Below are 6,510 nucleotides of genomic sequence, written 5' to 3'. Positions count from 1 at the left end.
TGCTGCTGAACTTGTCCTTTTTCATTTGACTTGCCTTGAATTATTTAGGAAGAGAGAGAACTAGAAAAAAGAGAGAAATAGAATTGGTTCTTGAGCCCTCCTAAAATGCTCCCCGTGATTCCGTGTGGAGCCAAAGTGAAGGGTGATGGAACAGAGCCCCTGTGCTTTAGAAGGAAATCAATTTCAACCTGATCTCCACCCTGAGTCTCCCTAATTTCTGTTTTTAAAATGCAAACTCAGTTTAGGAAGTGTTGGGAGTTAGTATTTTGGGGAAGAAATGGCAGTTGCACAAACCGTTCCATTTCCCAGAGGCTCTGGGAAGGATTCATTTTGTAAGCGCTGTAACTGCCATCGGTTGGTGCTTCGGGGTTGGAATGTGCACTTGCCCTCCGATAAAGCACTTGTTCACTTGCATTTCAGTGCCAGGAGTCTGGAGAAACTGGAGAAGAGCCCAAGAGACATTTTTCATCCTGAGATACAAAAGGTAGGAAGTGACTTTTTTTGGTTTGGTTCTTTTTCTTTATGATTTCCTGGAAATAGAAGTAATTAAGTATAGATCCTACCGGTTTGTTTCTTCCAGTAGCTAATAAGAATAATAATAATAATAACCTAATACTACTTAAACTGTCTCTTTATCCATTGAACTGGCCATTTCAAATCCAAACTTCTAAACACCAATAAAAGCATCATCCTTGTAGAATCTTTAATAGGGGGGGGCTAAAGATGCTGTTTTTGTTGACAGGATGTATTGGTTCTTGAAGGGCAAGAGGTGAGTACAAGCCTAACTACTTCTTGCTCACAGACCCGTCCGGTGAATACGGCTTTGTATTTGGATGGGCTTTTGATGACTTCTAAATCAATTGCTCGTTACAGTAAAAAGAAGTCATGTTTTTTGGAACCTGACAGCAAAAATAACCTGAAGCACCAACTTAATCATAATTGATCACCCGTCTAAGTTAATGATTTTATGCTATACTATCAAAGTTTAAAGGTAAATTATTGTGTAGTAGGAGATGGTATAAAATGTATGTTCTAACGTGTAGGATGTAGGCAAAGATTAGAGGAACCAAATTTTTATGTCTTCTGTTTGACTGTTCACCAAATAATATTTGGTTTTATTTTCCAGGGATCGGTGAATTTTAAATTTGGAGTCCTCTATGCTAAGGATGGTCAGCTTACAGGTGATGAAATGTTCAGTCATGGTGAGGTTTTCACCTTCTCCTTAATTGTTTTGCTCATCTGAAAAGAAAAAAAAAAAAAAAAAAAAAGGTATGTTTATTATTTGTTACCCCGTTCTGTCCGTTTCCTCAGTATTTGCTGGAGCTCTGCTTACCCAAGCTTTGGGTAAAACAAGCTTTGGGTTCCTTCTGTCCCACTGGGTGTTGCCCAGTTTGGTTGCATCTGGTGAAATTCACCCTGAGCCCTTACAGAACCAGCTCAAACCACGTGAGAGCCATTCGCAGCTCTCTCAGGACACCCGGAGGAGGATGGGTGACGTTTCTGAGCATCTGGCAAGTGTACTTCTATCAAAACTCGGCCTGTGCAATTTCTGGGGAAAACCCTTCTGTATCCTGAAGGGTTCCTCAAAGTCTGTTGAGGATCCAGTTAGCAGTTGCTCACCTGGATGGTTCCAGCTCCACAAGCTAACACTTGTACTCTTGCCCTGTAGTTTAGATCTATTGTAGTTTTGTTATTTTGCAAGATTTTACGTCTTTGGACAGTAACGTGCATTTCACTCTTTGGAACCTCTCGGATCGTGCTTTGGTGCAGCACCACCTGATGGGACACTTGGCTGCTGTGCTGAAGGGCTTGGTTACTAGAATTGTAAATCCCGGAGAGTTTGTAAGTCTTCTGTCCCCAGGGAGGTGTCACGCTTTGTTCACCGTTGCTCTGTTTGTCGGGTGCTGCTTCTCGTCGGAGGTATTAACTTCAAACTGCCCTGTTCTTTTTTGAACTTTTTTTCCTGGTTCTCTCCGTAGGGCAGGGAAGGACTCTCGTATCCCGGTCGTCAGACTCAGCGCTGCCCGAGAAGATACAGAGACTGTAAAAATCATAAGAAGCAACTAGGACTGCAGAGGAAACAAACTGGAGAGAACAAAAGGTGACATTGTTCTCCTTAGCCTGGATTAGAAACATCCACTGCGCTTTGATGCCGGTGGCTGCCAGGGGCTCGTTAGGTCTCTTGAGGCAGGTGTAGGTGTTCACTTGTAGGTTCTATTTTTTGGCAAAGGACCACGAGAGAAGTTTATTTATAGATCCAAATAAACATTCATCTTATCTGAACATAACCTGTCATCCCCTTGCTGACATTAAGGACTCCTGTATAAATACTTGGGGGGGTTTTCTTTGTCGTTTCTGAATGGTTCCATTTTGCCGGCTACTTGAACAAATCTGAGGGGGTTTAATTGCATACTGCTTCCTTGAAATTCTGTTGGTCTCTGCTTGGAACCCTTCTTGTACTGCTTAATGAAAGACTTCGGATGGTGTTTTCTTGCCTGTTTGTGGTTAAGGTCGTGCTCTGATGCATTTACAGAAGCCATGGCAGGAGAGAGTCAGCTGCTGGAGAAGAGGAGACAGTACTATCCCTGTGCAGCACAGAACTGTGCTACGGCTGTGTCATCAGCTGTGTCTGCACTGAAAGTAGCCACCTTCACTTGTAGGTAGCTCCTTGGTGCTTTAGGACACGCTGAGGGATTTATTCCTTTTGGGATCCACGATGAGAATTCCCAAGAGAGGTAGTAGTAATAAGGTCTGAGATTGGAAAAAAGCCTGTGTCCTTGGAATGTTGTTGTTGTCGTCCAAAGTTAATTTTTCCTTCTTTCTTAGCCAGTAGTCGGCTTTTTGCTTTATTTTTTGTGGTATCAGTATTTGATTGTTTAAAAAATTGCTTCAAAAGAACTGCAGTGGCTGGCCACCAGGACCTTGTTCCGATGATTTGCCTATTTGCTTGTAGCTAAAACCTTTCCATATTGTTTATCATTCTATTGAAGAAACTGCTGCCCAGTCAACTAAGAACTGAACATCTATCTGTCTAGGACATGGGGAGAGGATTTAGGTCGTGTCTTTGTTTCCAGAAAAAAGTTCCAGTGTCGTTTCTAACTAGAGGAAAAGGGGGGGGGGGGGGGGGGTGAAGACTCGGGGCTCTGATGCCCCTGGGGGCACCCCGAGGTGCCCAGGAGAGGGAGCCCCACTGCGGTGCAGGAGCAGGTATGTTATCACGTACTAGAGAGCAAATTATAAATAGAAATAGGAAAATTATAAATATAAAAATATTTTTTAGATCGTTAAAGAAAGCGTTTTTTTTTTTACTTGTCAATAGGCAGGGTTTTGATGATAAAAATGATAAATACAAAGAATATGAAGGTAGAAATCTAAGTCTAGAAAGATATCATAAATACATACAGAGAAAGTTTAAAACTAGAAGAAAAAATCAGTTGCAGCAGTAGATACGATACATAATATAGATAATACTTTAAATACATGTCTAGAATTTTATAGATATTATAGATAATTATTAATAGATTGCATCAAAAGAAACGATAAATATAAATGTGAGTATAAGTACACAAAGTATAAAAATATTTCCATACCGTTTAAAAGAAGGTGTTTTCTTGTATTTATTTGGTTAGAGATGGGGTTTTTGTTTGGATTAATAGAAGTATTCTAGAAATATAAATCTAACTGTAGAGAGATCCAATCGATAGAGGAGGCTATTTCTAAAACCACAACCAAACGCCGCCGCCTTCGGGGGAATCGCACGAGCTCGGCCGAAGCAAGGCGAGAGCGGCCGACCCTGACGGCCTCGAGCGAACTGAGGCGAGGCTTCCGAGGCTGCCTGAAGCGAAGCGAGCCGAGCTCAGGCGAAGCGAGCCTGCTGCTCTCGTGCGCGCTGCTTAGCGCCAGTGCGCTCCCAGCCTACTGAGCTCCTGCCCGAGCCCGCGCTCCCGGTCGTGTCCGCGCCGTGGCCGGGCCGCCCGCGGGACGCGGCAGCGGGAGAGCCCCGAGCCGGGCGAGCTGAACGGGAGGCGGCGGCGCTTGCCCGCCCGCCGTCGGGGAGCCGAGGCGAGGCGAGCGGAGCCGAGGCGCGCCGAAGGCACAGAGCGGCTGGGAGTTGGGCCGAAGCGAGGCGAGCTCGGCCGAAGAGGCGAATGCAGGCGCCAAGAGCCGAGTTGAGGCGCCAAGAGCCGACTCGAGCCGAGCGTCTCCGGAGCGAGCCGAGCTCCGCCGAGCGCCGCAGCATCCCGGGCAGGGCGAGGCGCCGGGCCGGGCTCGGGGTGCAGCCGGGGCTCTGGGAGGCTTCCCCGCCTGTCCCTCTCTCTAGCCCTCCTTCCTTCTCCCCGTCTTCGCCTTCTCTCGCTCCCTTTCCCCCATTCCCTCTCCCCCCGCAAAGCCGGCTCCTTCCTGTCCTGTCCCTAGCCCGCTACTCCCTTCTGTTCCCCCTCTCTCCTTCCTGTGCCCAGCCTCCGTGTACCCTCGTCCCGGGCTTTCCCTTCCCGTGCCGCTTTCCTGCACAGCCCGAGCTCCCTCGCCGCCCTTTCCCGTGCCCTGCTCTCGCTCCTCTCTTCCCGTGCCCCCTTTCCTTCTTTGCCCCGCAGCCGCGGGGCTCGGGCTGCCGGAGAATAAAGCCCCGAGGGCCGGAGCCCGGCGCCCCTGGGCCCTTGCGGGAGTCCCCGCGCGGGGCCGGAGGCTCTCGGCGGATCCCCCCGTGCCGCTCAAGCAGCGCGGCCGACAGCGCCGGAGCTGCGGCTTTGCCGGCATCGCGCTGAGAGCGGCCCCCGCTCCGTGCCGGGCCGTCCCCGCCGTCTGTGCCGCTCCCTCTCTCGCTGCCCCTGGCCCGTGACAGCGAGGCTGGGCAGGAACCTCAAGCCTTCTGGGGGCTGCCCCCCCTTTCTTGTTGCAGCAGAATCCCTTGCTGGGGCTATGCACGTGTGGGAAGGGCTTGGGGGAAGCGCTGCGCTGCTGTCCGGGGCAGTCGGATTCGTTCGGAGCCTTCTTTGGGGGTCAGGGAAAGGCGGGGTGAAGACTCGGGGCTCTGATGCCGTTGGGGGCAGCCCAAGGTGCCCAGGAGAGGGAGCCCCACGGCGGTGCAGGAGCAGGTGGGGGGCGGGCGAGGGGCGGGGGTCACGCTGGGTGCCGTCCCCCAGAGGGACCCAAAGCTGCCACCAAATGCACAGGGAGGGGTGAGTGGGTGTAGGATGCTAAAACCTGGCAAGGCATTCGGTTTTCTAGGTATTGCTAAAGAATAGGAATTGGTCTCTAAACTCAGCTGGGGAGAAAGCCTCTCTATGCACTCATTTGTTTACAGGAAGGTAGAAGGTTCCGACTGGAGATGCGTAGTAGTTCTGAAGATATTGCCGTGAGGTTTTGATCTAGGAACGGAGCGAGCTGTGCCCTGGAACCCTCAGAACAGCTGCAGGGGCTGAAGGCGATAGAAAGGGCTCTCTGGCACCTTTTGCCTCCGTTCTCTGCCAGCGCCCAAAGCGTGTCGCAGTCCCGGAAGAGGCGCTTGTCATCCCGAGAGCCAAAAGGAAGACGTGTCAAATCCCAGCTCTGCCTTGTGTTTCGTGTGGGTTTTTTTACTTCGTATTGATGTCATTCCAGAGAGCAAGGAAAGAAGAAATGGGACCGGCTCCCACTATTACTGTGTGAAGGCTTTCTTGAAAGGCTGCTGTATTTCTATTGTCTTTTTCCACTCCAAGCTTGACTTTTGCCCTCGTTTTTCGAGCTCTGCTGCATTGGGGGTGTCCCAAGGAGGGCGGGGTTCCTCAGCAGGGCTCTTAGGAGGCGGCGCTGATTCTGCTTTTTCTGAAGGCGTCTCAAAGCGTGCTACCAGAATGACAGTTTTGTGCACTGGAAAGCTTTCCCTCAGTGCCATCAGCACACGTCCGTGTCTGAATTGTGGAAGCAGACGGACTAAGAACAGCCAGCACCCGGAGCAGATTTCTGTTGGCTCTGTGTCTGTGAGAAGCGGGCTGTGTGCTGGACGGGGAGAGGCGCTGTTGGAGAGTGGCATCAGCGCCAGGTGTGAGCTGTGAGGATGATGAGGGGCCGGCTCCTGCCGGGCGGGGGGGGGGGGGGTGCGAGGCTGTTTTAGGGGGAGGCTTCGCCTCAGCTGCCTTTTGCATGGAGCTGCTGAGTAGAGGGGTTCACGGGGGGCTCCCGGGGCTGTCTCATGGAAGGACTGCGAGAGCTTCTGGCAGCGTCTGGGCGAACACCTGGATACGCGCTTGGATCCGCGGAGCATCGCTTCAAGGAGGTGCCGAGGGACGAATCTTTGTGCCGGGAAGCAGCAGCCGAACGGGTGAGCGCGTGTGGATTTGGAGCGGGGACTTTGCTCCTTTCCCTTTTCAATTGGATCTTGGCAGTCCCCCCTCCCCGGTTCCCCAGGAACAAAAAGGGAGCTTGTGAAGACAAAAGAAATGAAGGAGAGGCAAGCAGCTACTCTCCTAATATTGTCTGTGTTGGAACTGGGGGGGATCCGCTTTCGCTTGCGGTTCCAAGGATGTCGGT

General features: G+C 50.8%; 1 long non-coding RNA gene across 1 annotated transcript; it reads left to right on the top strand.

The window, feature by feature from the left end:
• The first annotated feature begins 711 nt into the window (after positions 1–711).
• On the top strand, positions 712–3,015 carry LOC139585311 (uncharacterized). Its single transcript, XR_011677031.1, has 2 exons — positions 712–2,101; positions 2,511–3,015. It is a non-coding gene; the product is annotated as an uncharacterized lncRNA (long non-coding RNA).
• The last annotated feature ends 3,495 nt before the right edge of the window (positions 3,016–6,510 follow it).

The sequence above is a fragment of the Agelaius tricolor genome, unplaced genomic scaffold (assembly GCF_023055355.1).
Source record: "Agelaius tricolor isolate 1412-34295 unplaced genomic scaffold, bAgeTri1.0.p SCAF_72, whole genome shotgun sequence".
NCBI classification, from domain to species: Eukaryota; Metazoa; Chordata; class Aves; order Passeriformes; family Icteridae; genus Agelaius; species Agelaius tricolor.
This window is presented reverse-complemented; position numbering and strand designations above follow the sequence as displayed.